Below are 21,354 nucleotides of genomic sequence, written 5' to 3'. Positions count from 1 at the left end.
AGGGTATATAACAAAGTATTGAGAAACTTTTGTTATTGACCAAATACTTATTTTCCACCATAATTTGCAAATAAATTCATTAAAAATCCTACAATGTGATTTTCTCGATTTTTTTCCCTCATTTTGTCTGTCATAGTTGACGTGTACCTATGATGAAAATTACAGGCCTCTCTCATCTTTTTAAGTGGGATAACTTGCACAATTGGTGGCTGACTAAATACTTTTTTTTCCCCACTGTATGTAGTTACATGTAACAAGGTTACATAATATGATGCATTGTTAACATGGTGCTACACAGGAGACTGCAAAAGTGTAATTACAGAACATGTTAATTACATTTGGAACAAGACATCTTGTAATTACATATACAGAAATCATGAGTAATTACACATGTGGAATAACCTCTGACAAGCTGATTTGTAATTACATATCCTTGTTCCACTTGTGTAATAACCTATAGCTTAAACCCTTTTACAGTGTAATTAAATAGTATTTACATAATAATTACATGTAACTACTATTAATTAATGTACACTTAAGGTAAAGTGTTACCAATAATTATAATTCCCTTCTCACGGCTGCGTGCCGAAGCACCTCTCACTCGCACCTCTCACTCACATGGCTCTCAGTCATGTGACCGGGTCTTTCTCACAGGCTACAAGTGAAGACAGACACATCGGGGATGCAACTGCGCGTGTCCTTATCCAACTGCGCGTGTCCTTATCCAATTCCGAGGCGCATATTTGAAGATATTGAAGAACTGTCCACATTTACGTTTCATCAGCCAACAAGATGAGTAGGCCTAACGAACAGCAAAAGTGCTAGCCTATGTCAATCTACTATCCCCCATAGTACAAAAATGTACCTATTCTGTGCAATAAATAAATATTCAAAACATAGTCCGGGACATAGATCCCAAGTTAATACAACCACTAGCATCAACAAACCTGTTTTAAGCAATGAGCCTGACGCAACAGATGAGAATGTTTAGCTTAAAATGTTGATAAACTATTATAATAAAAAAAATAATAATAATATGCCATTTAGCAGACGCTTTTATCCAAAGCAACTTACAGTCGTGCGTGCATACATTTTTGTGTATGGGTGGTCCCGGGGATCAAACCCACTACCTTGGCGTTACAAGCGCCGTGCTCTACCAGCTGAGCTACAGAGGACCACATAATGTTTCATGGATATAATGTTTCATATGTAGCCTACACTATTAGGCTATTTCTTCACATTATAAGCGCAGCAATGCGCACAAAATGTGAATGTTCCATTAGCAGGAAAACACCATTCTCAAAAGTGACCACAAATGCGATTATGCATGTAATGCTGTTATTATAAAGGTGCATTTTTATGATGAAAATTATCTTCCCCAAACTTGAAACTAACGCGCTGCGTATGTATGCCAGTTAGTCTCTACACCCATTGTAAAGCGGATTAATGTGCTTCATTTTAAAAAGTTATTTGACAACTTTAGTTGTGATACAAACCTTCTCAAAACAAGTAGGCCTATGGGCTAGGCTACATGAGGTGTGGGACTATGATTTGAAAAAGTCGCAAAAAAAGGCATTGTTTCTTATGCTGGGCATCATTCACAAGTGAGGGTAATATTGTCACCCATCAGACTATTCTTGATTTAATCTGGTCTTTACATATACTAAATAATATACAGTGCCTTCTGAAAGTATTCAGACCCCTTGACTTTTTCTACATTTTGTTACATTACAGCCTTATTCTAAAATTGATTAAATTAATGTTTTTCCTCATCAATCTACACACAATACCCCATAATGACAAAGTGAAAACAGGTTTTTAGAAATGTTTTCAAATGTATTAAAAATAAAAAACAGAAATACCTTATTTACATAACTATTCAGACCCTTTAATATTAGACTCAAAATTGAGCTCAGGTGCATCCTGTTTCCATTGATCATCCTTGAGATGTTTCTACAACTTGATTGGAGTTCACCTGTGGTAAATTCAATTGATTGGACATGATTTGGAAAGGCACACACCTGTCTATATAAGGTCCCACAGTTGACAGTGCATGTCAGAGCAAAAACCAAGCTATGAAGTCGAAGGAATTGTCCGTAGAGCTTCGAGACAGGATTGTGCCGAGGCACAGATCTGGGGAAGGGTATCAAAAAATTCCTGCAGCATTGAAGGTCCCCAAGAACACAGTGGCCTCCATCATTCTTAAATGAAAGAAGTTTGGAACCACCAAGACTCTTCCTAGAGCTGGCCGCATGGCCAAACTGAGAAATCAGGGGAGAAGGGCCTTGGTCAGGGAGGTGACCAAGAACCCGATGGTCACTCTGACAGAGCTCCAGAGTTCCTCTGTGGAGATGGGAGACCCAGAAGGATAACCATCTCTGCAGCACTCCACCAATCAGGCCTTTATGGTAGAGTTGCCAGACGGAAGCCACTCCTCAGTAAAAGGCACATGACAGCCCGCTTGGAGTTTGCCAAAAGGCACCTAAAGACTCTTACCATGAGAAACAAGATTCTCTGGTCTGATGAAATCAAGACTGAACTCTTAGTAAGAATGTCTCACCCTATGTTCAAGAATGGCCTTTTTCCCTTTTTTCAGATTACAATCTCTCAGTTACTTGAAAAGGAAATAATCTCCCAAATATCGCTATTTTTAAAACAAGCCATAGAAAGTTGGTTGCAATTTAATCCAACAGAAAGGATAGAACGAATAATGCAACAAATATTGTGGTTAAACTCAAATATACTAATTGATTAAAAAAACATATATGTTTTGATAAAAAAAAAAAAAAAGGTATAATCTTCGTAAATTATATCATACAGTGAGGGAAAAAAGTATTTGATCACCTGCTGATTTTGTACGTTTGCCCACTGACAAAGACATGATCAGTCTATAATTTTAATGGTAGGTTTATTTGAACAGTGAGAGACCGAATAACAAAAAAAATATCCAGAAAAACGCATGTCAAAAATGTTATAAATTGATTTGCATTTTAATGAGGGAAATAAGTATTTGACCCCTCTGCAAAACTTGACTTAGTACTTGGTGGCAAAACCCTTGTTGACAATCACAGAGGTCAGACGTTTCTTGTAGTTGGCCACCAGGTTTGTACACATCTCAGGAGGGATTTTGTCCCACTCCTCTTTGCAGATCTTTTCCAAGTCATTAAGGTTTCGAGACTGACGTTTGGCAACTCGAACCTTCAGCTCCCTCCACAGATTTTCTATGGGATTAAGGTCTGGAGACGGCTAGGCCACTCCAGTACCTTAATGTGCTTCTTCTTGAGCCACTCCTTTGTTGCCTTGGCCGTGTGTTTTGGGTCATTGTCATGCTGGAATACCCATCCACGACCCATTTTCAATGCCCTGAGGGAAGGAGGTTCTCACCCAAGATTTGACGGTACATGGCCCCGTCCATCGTCCCTTTGATGCGGTGAAGTTGTCCTGTCCCCTTAGCAGAAAAACACCCCCAAAGCATAATGTTTCCACCTCCATGTTTGACGGTGGGGATGGTGTTCTTGGGGTCATAGGCAGCATTCCTCCTCCTCCAAACATGGCGAGTTGAGTTGATGCCAAAGAGCTTGATTTTGGTCTCATCTGACCACAACACTTTCACCCAGTTCTCCTCTGAATCATTCAGATGTTCATTGGCAAACTTCAGACGGGCCTGTATATGTGCTTTCTTGAGCAGGGGGACCTTGCGGGCGCTGCAGGATTTCAGTCCTTCACGGCGTAGTGTGTTACCAATTGTTTTCTTGGTGACTATGGTCCCAGCTGCCTTGAGATCATTGACAAGATCCTCCCTTGTAGTTCTGGGCTGATTCATCACCGTTCTCATGATCATTGCAACTCCACGAGGTGAGATCTTGCATGGAGCCCCAGGCCAAGGGAGATTGACAGTTCTTTAGTGTTTCTTCCATTTGCGAATAATCGCACCAACTGTTGTCACCTTCAGAAATCTTTCTGATTGAGAGGGGGTCAAATACTTATTTCCCTCATTAAAATGCAAATCAATTTATAACATTTTTGACATGCGTTTTTCTGGATTTTTTTGTTGGTATTCTGTCTCTCACTGTTCAAATAAACCTACCATTAAAATTATAGACTGATCATTTCTTTGTCAGTGGGCAAACGTACAAAATCAGCAGGGGATCAAATACTTTTTTCCCTCACTGTATACGGGGGATTGGAAGTGATACAGACAGTTACATTGATGGAAGCTACAATCTATCTGCAATATTAAAGCTGATCTACCCCCATTTATTAATTTATTTGTATTAAAAATAAATAAAGATTGAACTCTTTGGCCTGAATGCCAAGCGTCACGTATGGAGGAAACCTGGCACCATCCCTACGGTGAAGCATGGTGGCAGCTGTTGGGGATGTTTTTCAGCAGGAGGGACTGGGAGACTAGTCAGGATTGAGGGAAAGATGAACGGCGCAAAGTACAGAGAGATCCTTGATGAAAACCTGCTCCAGAGCTCTCAGGACCTCAGACTGGGGCGAAGGATCACCTTCCAACAGGACAACGACCTTAAGCACACAGCCAAGACAACGCAGGAGTGGCTTCTGGACAAGTCTCTGAATGTCCTTGAGTGGCCCAGCCAGAGCCCAGACTTGAACCCGATCGAACATCTCTGGAGAGACCTGAAAATAGTTGTGCAGCAACGCTCCCCATCCAACCTGATAGAGCTTGAGAGGATCTGCATAGAAGAATAAGCCTGTAACGTAACAAAATGTGGAAAAAGGGAAGAGGTCTTAATACTTTCCGAATGCACTGTATGCCCCTGTGTGCAGAGAATTTGCATGTTTGTACAATTGCGTTTCATTGGGCTAGGCCCGGTTTGCGGTGAAGTAGTAGTAGTTGTAGTAGAACCTTGGATGTTCAGTTCTCCTTAACCGTATACCTCACTAGTGTGTGTAGTGTCACTTTTTAGCGTTTTATCGCACTTAACAGCCTGTGTGCCTTCCCAGATACATTTTGGTTCTGGGAACATTCCCTGAACGTTGCACCAATGTTCCCTAAAGGTTCAAACAGATGGTTTTCTTAACGTTCTTTGAACTTTCTCTTTTGGTTGTATGAAGGTAGCGGGCAACATTCTGGGAATGTTCTCTGAAGGTTACAAAGTTGGGAACACACACGCCCAGGATTACACAATTAAATATGAACAATTAACACAATTATATTTTCAGTTATCAATTTGTTTTATAAAACGGGTTTGGAGAAATCTGTAATCTGATTGGCACACACACACACACACAAACACACACACTGTTAAAAAGGCCACCCTGCACACAGTTAAAAAGGCCACCCTGCTCCTCTCCTCTCTACCTAACTTCCCCTCACAGTCCCTTCAGTTTCCCTTAAGTCCCGTTAGTTTGGCTGCTCAGCGTTCCTAAGTTATCCTTCACCCATCGTAGCCCTGCGGTTCCCAACCAATCAGAGCGCTTGGAAATGCGCATCTGGACACTGCACCTGCCCACTCAGGTCAGTGTTATCGTCGTCCAAAGGGAGAAGATGCATGTTTCTGAGGACATTTATTGTCGACAGTAACATGAATGTCTGAATGTTGTGCGTGCATCGAATTGTAAATTCTACTGTATGGCTGTTAGTATTCTTTAAGGTTAGAGTTGCCAATGCTGCTTTCCATATTGTTTATTGTTTGTAGTATTTTCCCGTACTGCCATACTTGTTATTATTGCATTGGTTGCACCAGTACTTTTGCAGAAGTGGTTTGATTATTGTATTGATAAACATAGTATTTTGCATGCACACGCTACCACAGCGTTTTCCATAGTGGCTTTATTAAGGCGTTTTATTGCGCTGCCATGGGCAAACTTTTAGAGTCATCCCAGACAGTTCTTGGAGCTTGCTCATGGGCAGATCTGATAAGGTCTCAGCCTGGCAGATTCTTACACAAGGCTGGATAGAGAGGGTGCCATAAATCTTGACCCTTTGTCAATCCAAGTAATTAGCTTATCTCTCTCCAAGAGGTGAATGTTTAAGTTTATATTGATGCTGTGTTTATAGCCCTTTATAAGTGAAATGCCATTTGCCATTTATTAATTGCATAGTTATAACCCTTAAATAATACTGTTTACATGTGTGCATATCTTTGTCTTATAGAACCACAACAAGAAGATTCCAAGTCATTCGGATTACCAAAATCATATAAACATCTTCAAATGGAAACAGCTGTGTCTGTGTGGGTGTGTGTGGTGGTGACTATCAAGAGTACAGTGATGGGCCGCAACATCATGTTATAACCGGACATCACTATAGAGGGCAAAACCAAACCAATCAGTTATAAGTATATAGCGGGTGAGGGCATACCAGCCAACCGTTTTTATGTTGTCCTTCTAGACGGATTTAGTGACCAACAATTTTTTACATGGTCCATAATTTGTCCGGATTTAACGACCAATAGTTTTTACACACACACACACACACACACACACACACACACACTTAAATATTAACAGTTAGTTACTTATTTATTCTCGGTAATACCAATACGGTATACTTGGTCATAACTGACTTTATATGGGCAAATAAAACTCATAGAATAAAAAGGTATGTTTTAAGACTTCCAAGACTTAAAAAGAACTGATATTGGCACTAGATGAAGGGTATGTTGGAACATCACTAATGAAATTATAGATAACAAATGTACATTAATCCAGTATAAACTAGTGTATAGAATTTATTATACAAATTCTACAGCACAACGGACAATGACTCAATAATCCATGCCTTCTGTGAATGCTATAAAGTCCAAAAGTTATGGGCGGTGTTAGAAAGTTGTCTGTCAGAAGTATCACAATGTAAATGTACTTTTAATCCGTCTGCAAGACATGGCATATGAGTGAGCAGTGAGATACCCGACAGGTTGGACAATACTTTTCTCATCAATCATCTTGAAAATATGCAAACACTTAACTGTAAATCAACCAATTCTCCACCGCTAACATAATGGAAAGGTCAAGTACTTTATTATCTAAATGTTGAAAGTGCGTGGGCGACAGAGAGAAACAAAATGGTGCAGTTTGAGGCCACGTGGCGGAGAGTGATGCGGCCGCTGGAGATGGATTGGGGTGTGAGCAGGTGGGTCTGGCCAGGTGTGATGTCGTTGATGTTTGTGTGCGTCTGTATGCTGTCGTTTGTATGTTACATGTTTTGTATTGTTTGAAAAATATATATAAAATCGTACAAGAAAAAAAAAAAAAATTAATAGTTAACACAATTCAGAAATCTGCAATCTGATTGGCACACACATACATAACACACACACACAGGATTACACAATTGTCTTGTCTGAACACCGTCTATTGTACTGGGTAGTTGAGGGCTCACTCCTCCACAACCTCCTCTGCAACCCTCTCTGCAACCTGTAAAACAAAGTTATTAATTAGTTCAATACTATTATCATGGTTCTTAAGAATATTGTGTCCTTCCCAAAAGTTTAGCATTGTGCATCGGTAGTTCATTGGTATTTAACTTATGTTGAAAAAATGTCCAGTGCATGGACCAGAAATCAGGGTTTTAAATCCAAACAAGAATGGAAAAATAAAACATGACTCAATCCAATGCTTTAATGATGGGTGCCATTGGTGCACACTTAGGGAAGTAGAGCCGTGTAGGGTTTCTCAAACTATTGGTCAGGACCCAAAGTGAGCCCTGGGTATGTGAGAGGCGGTTCGCAAGATAATACATGTATAATCACGTATAACACTATTTCTTCTTAATTTGGATTGTTAGGGGACTGTTAATTCCTAATTTGGGTCTCGAGCTGAACCCCTGAGGTAGAGAACCGGGACATAACACAGATCATGTCACATACACATACCCAGAAAGGTGATGAGAGAGAGAATGCTGTATTGGTCAGAAAGCAGACTGGCAGCAGGACCTCAGCAGAACCCTGACCGGGAAAGACATTATATTATTATATTATATTATATTATATTATATTATATTATATTGAAAGACGGTCACCACCTGGGCCAAATTACTGTCACTGACTGTTGGTGTACTTTGTAAGAGCCATTTTGCCAGTCTGTGGTCTGGATTCAAGAAAACTGCACAGCGCAGAAAGCACACTGAGGATGATTACTTTCTGTGTAACAGTGACATTGGTTGTGATGGCAGCACGTCAAAGTCTGCAATCAAAGGATCAAGGAGGGGAAGCCTTTATCCTGCATCATCAAAAGTCTCACAATGACTAAAGCAGGGATGTCAACTCTTGCTGTACATGCTCCTGCTCTTGAAGAGAAACTTGTGTTAAAGGAATGAGAGAAAACAAACCGAAGGAAAAGTAGGCAGTTTGAACTGGACATCAAATATCTAGCAACACTAGTGCCCTCAATGTTTAAAAGCAGTGAGGAGAGGAGCGACATGAAAGCGCCCACTAGGATGGACTCGCAACAACAAAAAAGAACTGCTCAATGGCTAACACTGAAACAAAACCCAAACTCTCATTCCGTGTCACACACTCAGAATGTGCAGCCTAAGGATAGGATTCACAGTAGGACAAAGGACAATATTAATCCTCCAGACCCCCGACTCTCTTAGGCCTCATGTCTCAATCAGACCCCCAGATATGATTGGGCTCAACCATGTATCTGTCAGAGCCCTTGATTCCACCAGTAGACTGAGGCCTCTCTTAGACCCATAAGTCAAACTCTCCTAATGCTAACTGAAAATATACCCCATGTATCTAGTTTGATCTGTGAAGATGGTCAGTCAGTGGAGCAGTGCACAAAAGAAAGGAAATACACAAGGAGAAGATCACCTTTCTACAGGAAGAAGGGGTCTCTTCTGGCTGTGCATAGGAACCAATCAAACTAATAGCCCTTGCTAACCATCAAACATCTGGTCATGTTGGGGCCAGGAAGCAAGTGTAAGAACTGGACACGCACTGAGGAAGGTGCAAGATGAAACATACTCGAGTGGTGTATTAAGACATTTTGCTATTATGAATTTAAGAAAATAAACACACCTGCTCGTCGAACATCTCATTCCAACATCATGGGCATTAATATGGAGTTGGTCCCCCCTTTGCTGCTATAACAGCCTCCACTCCTCTGGGAAGGTTTTCCACTAGATGTTGGAACATTGCTGCGGGGACTTGATTCCATTCAGCCACAAGAGCATTAGCGAGGTCGAGCATGGATGTTGGCTGATTAGGCCTGGCTCGCAGTCGGTGTTCCAATTCATCCCAAAGCTGTTGGATGGGGTTGAGGTCAGGGCTCTGTGCAGGCCAGTCAAGTTCTTCCACACCGATCCCGACAAACCATTTCTGTATGGACCTCGCTTTGTGCACGAAGGGCATTGTCATGCTGAAACAGGAAAGGGCCTTCCCCTAACTGTTGCCACAAAGTTGGAAGCAAAAAATCATCTAGAATGTAATTGAATGCTGTAGCGTTAAGATTTCCCTTCACTTGAACTAAGAGGCCTAGCCCGAACCATGAAAAACAGCCCCAGACCATTATTCCTCCTCCACCAAACTTTACAGTTGGCACTATGCATTGGGGCAGGTAGCGTTCTCCTGCCATCCGCCAAACCCAGATTCGTCTGTCGGACTGCCAGATTGTGAAGCCTGATTCATCACTCCAGACAACGCGTTTCCACTGCTCCAGAGTCCAATGGCGGCGAGCTTTACACCACTCCAGCCGACGCTTGGCATTGTGCATGGTGATCTTAGGCTTGTGTGCGGCTGCTAGTCCATGGAAACCCATTTCATGAAGCTCCTGACGAACAGTTCTTGTGCTGACGTTGCCTCCAGAGGCAGTTTAGAACTTGGTAGTGAGTGTTGCAACTGAGGACAGACAATTTTTACGCTCTACATGCTTCAGCACTCAGCGGTCCCGTTCTGTGAGCTTGTGTGGCCTACCACTTCGCGGCTGAGCCGTTGTTGCTCCTAGAAGTTTCCACTTCACAATAACAGCACTTACAGTTGACCGGGGCAGCTTTAGCAGGGCAAATAAAAAATATAAAAAATTCAACTGACTTGTTGGAAAGGTAGCATCCTATGATGGTGTCACGTTGAAAGTAACTGAGCTCTTCAATAAGGCATTCTACTGCCAATGTTTTACTACAGAGATTGCATGGCTGTGTGCTTGATTTTACACACCTGTCAGTAACCGGGTATGGCTGAAATAGCCAAATCCACTCATTTGAAGGGGTGTCCACAATACTTTTGTATACAGTGCCTTCGGAAAGTATTCAGACCCCTTGACGTTTTCCACATTTCGTTAGGTTACAGCCTTATTCTAAAATTGATTAAATTGTTTTTTCCCCCTCATCAATCTACACACAATACCCCATAATGACAAAGCAAAAACAGGTTTTTAGATTTTCTTTACAAATGTATCAAATAAAATAAAATATCACATTCACATAAGTATTCAGACCCTTTACTACAAGCTTGGCACACCTGTATTTGGGGAGTTTCTCCCATTCTTCTATGCAGATCCTCTCAAGCTCTGTCAGGTTGGATGGGGAGCGTTGCTGCACAGCTATTTTCAGGTCTCTCCAGAGATGTTCGATCGGGTTCAAGTCCAGTTTCTGGCTGGGCCACTCAAGGACATTCAGAGACTTGTCCCGAAGCCACTCCTGCATTGTCTTGGCTGTGTGCTTAGGGTCATTGTCCTGTTGGAAGGTGAACCTTCGCCCTAGTCTGAGGTCATGAGCGCTGTGGAGCAGGTTTTCATCAAGGATCTCTCTGTACTTTGCTCCGTTCATCTTTGCCTCAATCCTGACTAGTCTCCCAGTCCTTGCCGCTGAAAAGCATCCCCACAGCATGATGCTTCCACCGCCATGCTTCACCGTAGGGATGGTGCCAGGTTTCCTCCAGACGTGAGGCTTGGCATTCAGGCCAAAGAATTCAATCTTGGTTTCATCAGACCAGAGAATCTTGTTTCTGATGGTCTGAGAGTCTTTAGGTGCCTTTTGGCAAACTCCAAGCGGGCTGTCATGTGCCTTTTATTGAGGAGTGGCTCCTGTCTGGCCAATCTACCATAAAAGCCTGATTAGTGGAGTGCTGCAGAGATGGTTGTCCTTCTGGAAGGTTCTCTAGAGCTCTGTCAGAGTGACCATCGGATTCTTGGTCACCTCCCCAACCAAGGCCCTTCTCCCCCGATTGCTCAATTTGGCCGGGTGGCCAGCTCTAGGAAGAATCTTGGTGGTTTCAAACATCTTCCTTTTAAGAATGATGGAGGCCACTGTGTTCTTGGGGACATTCAATGCTGCAGAAATGTTTTGGTACCCTTCCCCACATCTGTGCCTTGACACAATCCTGTCTCAGAGCTCTACGGACAATTTCTTTGTCCTCATGGCTTGGTTTTTGCTCTGACATGCACTGTCAACATTGGTACCTTATATAGACAGGTGTGTGCCTTTCCAAATCATGTCCAATCAATTGAATTTACCACAGGTGGACTGAGTTGTAGAAACATCTCAAGGATGATCAATGGAAGGTATTTCTGTTTTGTATTTGTAATACATTTTCTAAATGTTCTAAAAACCTGTTTTCGCTTTGTCATTATGGGGTATTGGTGTGTAGATTGCTGAGGAAATTGTTGTATTCAATCCATTTTAGAATAAGGCTGTAATGTAACAAAATGTGGAAAAAGTAGCATACTGCAGTTATACTGCACTCTGACTGCAATCCTTTTTCATAAGGGACCACAGGGGAACGTTATGTAAAAGTTCTAATTCAACAAAAAATAAAGTTTGAATGTTCTCAGAACAATGTGTTTCTACCTTACCAAAATAGCAACGTTCCCTGAAGGTTCTCCTTTGGTTCTTAGAAAAATTTCTTCCCACAACGAGAACCTTTAGGGAATGTTACAGGAACGTTCTGTGCTAGCTGGGTACCATTCTGCTCATCTGATGAAGGTGCACATGGATCAGATTCAAACTGAAGACCGAGATCGAGTAATTGAAGGCAGACCAGCAGAAAGAGAAACATTATCTGAAGGCAGAGACACGGGCGTTGGCTGATGCATTGGTCCAGAACCAGGCAGCATTGACAGAGTGCCAGGCCACATTGACGGAGTTCCAGGCCGCATTGCCGGAGAGTCAGAATGACGCGTTGAAGAGGACGAGGGATGAGATGGAGTCACAATCCATGCCAGCCAGGCACACCTGTGAGCTCTGGAACTCCACCTCTCCTAGAGGCAAAAGCAACAACCGTGGCGGGTTCGTCAGGTCGTCGGTTCACCCTGACATTTCCATTCCTCTTCTGACACCAGAGCTTGACAAACTGCTCACCAAGCACAGCAAGGGCCGTCCGGACCGTTATGCTGTTCTGCTATTCCAAGGATGCGTAACCGAAGAGAGATACCATGAGTGGACACAGAATACCAACTGGGATGGATCCCGTGGAAAATGTGGCTTACCAGTGAACCTCAGTGTTCATCATGAATACTGTGTCTCAGAGGTTTCTATCCATGAGTGATGCAACCCAAAAAAGCATGAAAGAGTTAATGAGTAGCCTACTTGAGGTCTCAGAGAATATCTGGACCTGTCCTGATCTCCCTTATCTAAGGAATTAGGCATAGGCCTACAGTAAAAATCTCATTACTGTTTTTGTCACACTGCACAGTAGCCTAATAAAGATATGCATGTTGAAAGTATTTTTTTACTACTGTTTTTGTTTTTAGAATACAATACTCGGCTTAAAGTAGTAATGGACATTGGTCACAGTTCACGCCTTGATGAGCCATTAAATTGGAAAATAGCCAGCTGAAACTCATAATCAGACCCGCATTGAATCTGCACACGCAGAATTCCAACGAAACTCCACAGAATTTCAAATAGAATGCATAGGATTCTAAAGCAAAAAATAAGCTGCCAGCTGAAAGCAAAGTTAAATTAAATTGACTTGTTATTGAATTTAAGTTTTTCCTCTGTTTTCATTTATGTATTTCAATCACCGAAAGGTGTAGCCCACTCTCCCCAACGTAGCCCCTCTCCTTTGTGAGTGAGAGGTGCAGGAGAGGAGAGAAGTATCTAACAAAAAATGGCCAGATTTACAGCAGAGGAGCTGAGGAGTAAACACTTGGCGACCAGAATCACAGCCAGGGACAGGGCCTTGGAGTTTCCAGCTGAACTGTACGAGGATGGAGGAGTACTTTTCTGCAAAGTCTGTCAGCATTCAATCGACTATATACGGCGTTGCACCTGAGGTCACTCCGACACAAAAATAGGAGGGCTAATTGACCATGTAAACATTCTGAAGCTTTAGCTAGCTACAGATATATTAACTAGCTAATAGGTTTGTTCTTGACAATTACATTGTTGTCTGTATCTACATAGTGGCAAGTTAACTACTGTAGCTAGCTAACGTTAGCCTGGCAAGCTTCCCGTGTTGTCACTCCAGCTCAATCACATCATTTAGGCTAGCTAGCTAACTTAGCTGAGGTAATGTTAGCTAGCTAACAAGTTAGCCAAAGTGACATGGTGGAGCTATCAAAACAAGTGAGACGTTAGGAATGACAAAAGCAGCAAGTCACAGACATCTTTTTTGTGACTTGTTTGTAAAAGTTTTTAGTTAACTATCATAGTTTGAAAATGTATTTGTGTGTGAGACATACTGTCAGGTTTATGGGCTGTGTGTCTGTGTCTGTGTGTTAAGGTTAGGGGTAGGGTTAGAGAACATTTTGAATGGGACTGAATGTTGTGTCCCCACAAGGTTAGTTGTACAGGACTGTGTGTGTGTGTGTGTCGCTTCAGGAGAGAGTGTGATTAGCTTCAAAGCTTAAGATCCACTGTAGGCCTGCTATTGAACTCAACCTGAGAATTCATAATTTACCAAATGTAACCATTATTCTTTAAAAACAATTGTCCAAACAATAACACAGACCCTAGCCTCCTGTCTTGCAAAGACCCCCTCCACAGCTGAGAGAAAGGAGTTAATCTTTGACTTCACAAGAACATTAATCAAAGCAGATATACCTCTTGAGAAGGGGCCCAAGTTCTCCACATTTCTGAAGAAACACTGCAAGCAGGGAGGGTCTATCCCAACGCCATCCCATCTGTGTACAGAGTACCTGCCAGAGCTCTATCCACAATATGAGCAGGACATCAAAGATGCTGTAGAGGGACATTTATCTCATCCTTGATGAGACGACCGATGCCTTTGGAAGATGTGCACTCGCCATCCTACTCCAGCCAGTGGGTGAGCGACCAGTTGTAGCAGACCTGTCTTTCTTGGATAAAGTAAACTTTACCACAATGTCGCAAGCTGTCATTTCCTGTCTCAACAACAATGGGGTTGACTTTAACAATGTGTGGGCTTTTGTAAGCGACTCAGCTAGCTACATGAAGAAGGCTTTCACCAGCATCTTGAAGGGCCTCTTCCCCAACTCCAGACATGTCACCTGCTTTGCCCATTTCCTGAGCCTGGAGAAGGAGGTTTTTCCAGGAGGTGTTTGAGGACGTGAACAGGCTGTGTGCTGTGGTGAATAAGATGTTCTGTCAGGCACCCCAGTGTCGTCTGGAGCTGAGATCATTCATGCTGGAAAATGGCCATTCTCCTGTGAAGCCTGTGTATGCTGTGGATACGTGCTGTGGAGTACCTGGCAGATTACAAATCAAATCAAATCAAATCAAATTTTATTGGTCACATGCGCTGAATACATCAGGTGCAGACATTACAGTGAAATGCTTACTTACATGGATGTGCTCACTGACTTCACTACGACCTTACCAGAAATGATGAAGTGTGTCCAGGACCTTAATGAGCTACTGAGTGAACACAAGGCCCATCTGAAGGCCCAGGCAGCATTCATTGTGGAGATAGTGGCTAACCTGACAAAGCTGGAGGAGACCTCTGTGCCAACAGCCCACAGCATCGCAAGCAAGCTGGAGGACCTGCAAATGCAGTTTGAGTATGGCAGAACAGCTGGGGCTGACGACTGGCGCTCTCATACAACTGAGTTGCTGGGGCATCTTCCAGAGAAAGACAGGCTCTCCTACACTGAGTTGTTCCAGTCTGCCATGGCAGCATGCTCAATCAAGCTGCAGACTGTGGATCACTGATTAATCAATGTATTATTTGTATTTATATGCCTTTGCACTTTGTTGAAGACGCTCTATTTATTTATCTATCATATTTTTACATAAGGAAACGTTTACGATAAAAGGATCATATAAAGGTTGAGTCTGTGTGGAGTTTATTTTTGACTGATGTCATGACTGTCCTGTGAGGATCCAAATAGGTCAGATCAGGTTTGCAATGAATAACTTCAACCAGCAGAGGGAGGGAGGAGGGTCCTGGTGGGGGGTTGACACCTCATGCCCTGTTGTAAATCACAGAGAGAAGATTCACGGATCCCTCTCCAAAACCACCAGAGGAATGTGCCTTTGTTTCCAGAGACTTTTCCCGCCGAAACTCTAACACGTTCTAAAGCGAATACTAGAACAATATTCCTAACATGGGGAAGGGTCAGAGACGATCTATTGGACACTAAAGTCATTTGGTTTGTTATTTTGTGAGGTCATTAAAAATGTAATACTGTAATTTGGAAAGTATGTCCACCACATGTACGAAATGTCCATCCTATACGTTGTGCATGAAATATGAAAAACAATGAAAGTATTTTTTGTTAAAATATGAATGTGATTTTAGGAGCCATAAGAGATGAGGGTTTTCCATAAAACTTTGCACAGTAAGTAGCCACGCCCAGAGTGAGGTCAGACAGCGTGTCAGCGTGACGGAACCGCCCCTTTCGACCAAAGTGCATAAAGGTTTGGTAAAGAAATTAACATTCAGACCAGAAAAATGCATAGCTGCAGCTGCGCGTTTAATGTGGTTTGGGAACTCTGAATTGCAACACGAGGTGGAGAAGAAAACTACCCTCCCGGATAATCACTGGGTAGCTGTCCTAAGTAATGTATCTACTCTATTCAAACCATGCTACTACGCTACTTATCACCCCACTGGGAACCATCAACATGGCTGGCTAGCCTATCTTCAAAGAAGCATCTTCCAGAGCGAATGGAAGGAGAATAAACTCTGTAGTTCTGTTCAGGACTACCCGACAAGTCACCGGATACCGGACAACTACAGAGGAGAACAACAGTAGAATACTTTTTGGACAATCAGAGCCTTACAAGCGAGCCGCGAGAAGGCCCAACCAACTCCCTTTCCAGGGCGGCCCGGTTCCGAGAGAGATCTTCATGGCGGCACCTCACGTAAATACATTCATCACTTCTTACTCCAAGCGGGCGGCGGTTTGTGTGCAAAGTATAGGAGAACTATAAGTTAGAGTAGTTTCTAAATGTACCAACGTTAAGTGTCTCTGTCTCTGTTTCTCTACCTTTCCATGTCCTTTGTAATAAGCAGCCATATTGTTATCAGTCCGCTAGGGACCTGTTTCCATCGTATTAAGTTTCCAGTCAATAAATAACCTGTACAGTGTGTGTGTGTGTGTGTGTATCCTGTGTTACCATTTAGTTAGCTAGTAAATAAATAATTAAACATATTTGTGTAGTACTGAATCATAAGTACGGCTCAGGTTTTTACAGATGCAAGGAGGTTACGACGTTCAGAATGATGATATGATACGAGGTTATTTTACATTTACATTTTAGTCATTTAGCAGACGCTCTTATCCAGAGCGACTTACAGTTAGTGAGTGCATACATTTTCATACTGGCCCCCCGTGGGAATCGAACCCACAACCCTGGCGTTGCAAACGCCATGCTCTACCAACTGAGCTACACGGGACTACAGGTTATGATTAATAAGTTGACTGTTTATCGATGTGATAGGTATAGACCTTCTAGAGTTTAAATCGGGAGATGGTAACTCTTTAAACAACCGCTCTCGTGGTGCCCTAAATCCTAATGAGTTAATTGTTACAAGATTAATTTAATAGGGTAACAATTAAACATAGTTAGTTAATTAGAAAAATAACAGTCTTCAGATTAATGTTAAAAGTCACTTCACGACACTGAGCTTTATTAGAAGTATAACCGTAGGTTCATTGTTATCTAACACACATAATTAAGCATTTTACAATGTCAATACTCTTTAGGTGGGTCACAATGCCAAAAGGTTTCATTCTATAGGACTCCTGATATCTTTAGGTGTGATAAGTGTAATTATTTGTCTTTATCTGTTGTGGTCTAGTACTGTCTTCTTTTTTGCTAGCTAGGGCCATCTACTTTAAGTGCTGCCTGTCTTTCCCAGTGGCCTACTTAGTGTGTGAACTGCTGACTGCTCATCATTTGCAGATAGTTGTTGACACATCAACCAGGATCAAGGGGCACGGCAATTTGTGACTGGAGGGGGAGTGGTTTCACCTCTCCTAGGAAATCAGCAATTAGTACAGGGAGGTGTGCTCTCCACCTCTGCTAGGCAATTAGCAATTGGTGTTAGTACTTCAGTCTCCCCTGGTTTCTCAGCGGCAGCTGTAAGCACCGGTCGTGTCAGTGGCGGTTTTGTGGCAAAACTAAGACCGATGCTGAAACAAAGATGGTTCTGGTGAGTTGTTCTGCCAAGTTGTTTGAGTAAGGAAAGAGAGGAAGGCTACACACCACCCTCTTACTTGAGTATCTTAACTAGTTATTTTCAGATGATCGAATTTATGCTATTTTTAACAGCTTTGGCAACTATGTGTGTGTTTTCTATACCTGTTCGCACATCTCCCTGTAGGCTTTACAGACGCTCCCCAACACTTGGCTACAACCCTTCTAATGTAGTGTACCCTACACGCACAACTCATATGGAATTCCTGGTCTCTGGCAGCGTTTGGTACTGCCGATCTGCAGTCAAGAACGCAGAGTTGATCTCAGTTTTTGCTGCCCTTCAGTCTCTTGACTTTCTGGCCCTGACAGAGACATGGATCACCCCCGAGAACACTGCTACTCCAGCTGCTCTTTCTTCATCTGACTAAATGTTTTCTCATATACCAAGAGCATCTGGTCATCGCGGTGGTGGCACAGGTCTACTAATTTCTCCTAAGTGGAGATTTTCTCTTTTCTCCCTCTCTCACCTGTCCATCTCCTCATTTGAATTCCAGGCTGTCACTTGTCCACTGAAGCTTAACATTATTGTCAATTATCACACACCAAGTGCCCTTGGAGAGTTCCTCAATGAGCTTGACACCTTGATAAGCTAATTTCCTGACAATGGCTCACCGCTCTTCGCACTTGGCGACTTAAACCTCCCGACGTCTGCCTTCGATTAACTTATTTCAAACTATCTCTCCAAATCAAATCACATTTTATTTGTCACATGTGCCGAATACAAGAGGTGTAGACCTTACTGTGAAATGCTTACTTACAAGCCCATAACCAACAATGCAGTTTTAAGAAAATAGAGTTAAGAAAATATTTACTAAATAAACGAAAGTAAAAAAAATAAAAAAATAAAATAAAAATAACGAGCCTATATACAGGGGGTACCGGTACCGAGTTAATGTGCGGGGGTACAGGTAGGTAGCGGTAAAGTGACTATGCATAGATAATAACTGCAAATAGTCCCGGTGGCCATTTGCTTAATTGTTCAGCAGTAGAAGCTGTTAAGGAGCCTTTTGGACCTAGACTTGCATGAGCGTGTGGAAAACACCAGGCAAAGACCCCATTGTGACATCATCACTTCCAACATTCCAGTCACTGTAAATGCAATAATGCAACTTTTTACAAAAATCAGCTACTTTGACAACAACTTAGACAAAAAGTTTGAGGGTATGACATCTTGGTCTACTTCCCTGCTATTCAAATCTGAAATCAGAACAGAATTATCTGGTACCGATCAAACGTTACAACTGTTTTAGTAACCGCATCAACAACATTTTCCATAACTTTTTATAAACAACTGAAATGTTGACCACTTTCCCAACAAGTTATACAAAAGGGTAAATGGCATGACATCTTCGTCTACTTCTCTGCTATTCAAATCTGATGTCAGAACAAAAATAATTGTTACCAATCTAACGATACAGCTTATTTAGTAACCGCACTAACACATTTCTTTCCAACAACTGAAATTGACCATTTTCACATGACCTTAGACAAAAAGTTAGAGGGTATGACATCTTGGTCTACTTCTCTGTTATTCAAATCTGGACTCGGAACATAATTACCTCATACCAGTCAAAAGTTACAGCTGTTTGTCAGAGTTTAGAGTGACAAAAACTGGTTGGTTAATGTGAAAGAGGAAACAAAATACATGTATCTTATATGGCCTGAAGAAGGGACATCCTGTTCTTATTAGTTTCTGTAAGACTACTAAATCTCTCTGCTTCAAGTTGTCCTTTAAGTTTTTGTAGTCTGTTTTATAACTGTTTCTAACTTTCTGTGAAACAATCTTTCATGGTTCCTGTTATCCCAGGACGTGTGGGAGAGTGGACATGTCCTTAGTATGATTTGTCTTTCTCTTTCCTTAACTATCTGTGGTGATGACCAGAAGTCCCGGACTCATTCGAAGGGCATGTGAAACACCCCACCCATCCTCGGTCTGTATAAGATGTCTGAGGGAACAAAGAGTGAGTTGAATTGCTTTTTCCCTTGCATGCATGCTCGTAATAAAGCTTTACTGTATTCTGTTCAAAAAAGCTTTTGTATATTGAGATTGAACTGCCTTATGAGTGGTTTTTTACCACCATTTTTGGTGCTGTGGCCCGGATCGCTGCAGCAGAACACTAACACATATCGCCGGCTCGGAACCAGACAACTTCTCCTGGCCAAAACTAAGAGGTAAGGGACCTTTTTCTAAATCCCTATATGAGAGTTGTCTGTTTCTCTAGTGGGTGGTGGAGGTTTCCCCTTTCGCAAGCGATCTACAAATTGAGGGGGAATTGGCTGTCCTTTCTCAATATACCTATAATCTGTCTGAAAGTATGAGTTAAGAATAACCATACGGTAACTGGTGATGAGGATTTTTCAGTTAACTATGAGATAAACAAAGTTAATCACAAACATGATGAACATGGAGCCAGGGTTAAACATGGGTACATCTCTGTTGCTAGGCAAGAATTTATTGGTTCCTCTCATTGGGTTTGTGTATGGTGAATTTAATGTGCGTGTAATCGATTACTAGAGATTTGATAAAGTAATAAGTGAAATAATATTTACTAACTTGCGCACCCAAAACGTAGACGTACGTGAGGGGTGGGAAAGAATACATAGATCATTTGATAGAGATCAGGTTAAGCATTATATGACTGTCTCTCATTGCGGAGCTAAGATGGTGTAGTAAAGGAATTTAATTATGTCGTAAGGGAAAATATAATATTTGATTAAACTTGTTAGATCGGTTTCCAAATCAATGAATGTAGATTTGACTCGTTGACTGCTAATTTATTCCTTTTGAGCATGTGAGATCTTTGCAAAGAAACACTTGGACGACCTTTAAGGCTATTTTCTGGTAATTGTGTTATGTGACAGATGTTAAGACTACAAACCATTGTAATTGGGATATTTGCAGGATATACTTGTCATTTGAATAGGCATAGGTTCTGTGTTACTGACTCAAATCTGCGTTTCTGATTATAATTCGACTATGGCCATGGGTTGCTATAGCAGCCAGTGTTTATTTTAAGATGTAAACTGAATAATTTAGCAGCTCGCTCAGTTCAAAACGTTTTTGAACATGAATAGCGGAACGATTGAGGGAATCGTTTTTTTTTTGTGTGGCCTAATGGTTTGCCGGAGGAACCTCCTGGGAAACGGGGTTGTAATTTTAAATATTGAATGGAATATGGAAATTAATTGAATATATGCTTGTAAACTACAGCAAGTGTTTGTTTTGTTACCTGTAGCCTAATCAGAAAGGACAGTTACCTAGATCTACTTACTTCTAATAATAGCGGACTGGCAATTGCGATAGAGCTGTGGCCATGATCTCAATTGATAAAGTAATCCTGCAAAAATCGGAAAGGGGCACAATCTAAAGCAGTGTCTATAGTAGAGAGAATTTCGGTGGGTTATTCCAAAACGAGCAACAGTAATAAGGGAACAAATAGGCACAAATAAGAATAATAAGAATATGAGGGGCACAAATAGAATGATCCAAATTGGTACATGAAATTCGAAAGCGGGGGCGCAGACCAGGAGAAAAGATAACAGTCAGACAACGATTATTAAAACAGTGGTGGGCACAGGAAATAGTAAAAACATAGAAGGTAGGAGAATTTAGGATATGGACTAGGTATCAAGATATAGACAAGTAAAAGAGAAAAACTAAGAAGGAAAAGTTAGGGAATAAATGCCAAGATGAAGATTAGAACGAGAACCAGCCGCATTTAGGTGTAGGATAAGGGGATATACAATAGTGGATTACACAGTGACCGGAAACATAAAAATAATAACTTATGATATAGACATACTGAAAGACAGGAAAAGAA

The sequence above is a fragment of the Coregonus lavaretus genome (genome assembly GCF_964263955.1).
Source record: "Coregonus lavaretus genome assembly, chromosome: 25".
NCBI classification, from domain to species: domain Eukaryota; kingdom Metazoa; phylum Chordata; class Actinopteri; order Salmoniformes; family Salmonidae; genus Coregonus; species Coregonus lavaretus.
This window is presented reverse-complemented; position numbering follows the sequence as displayed.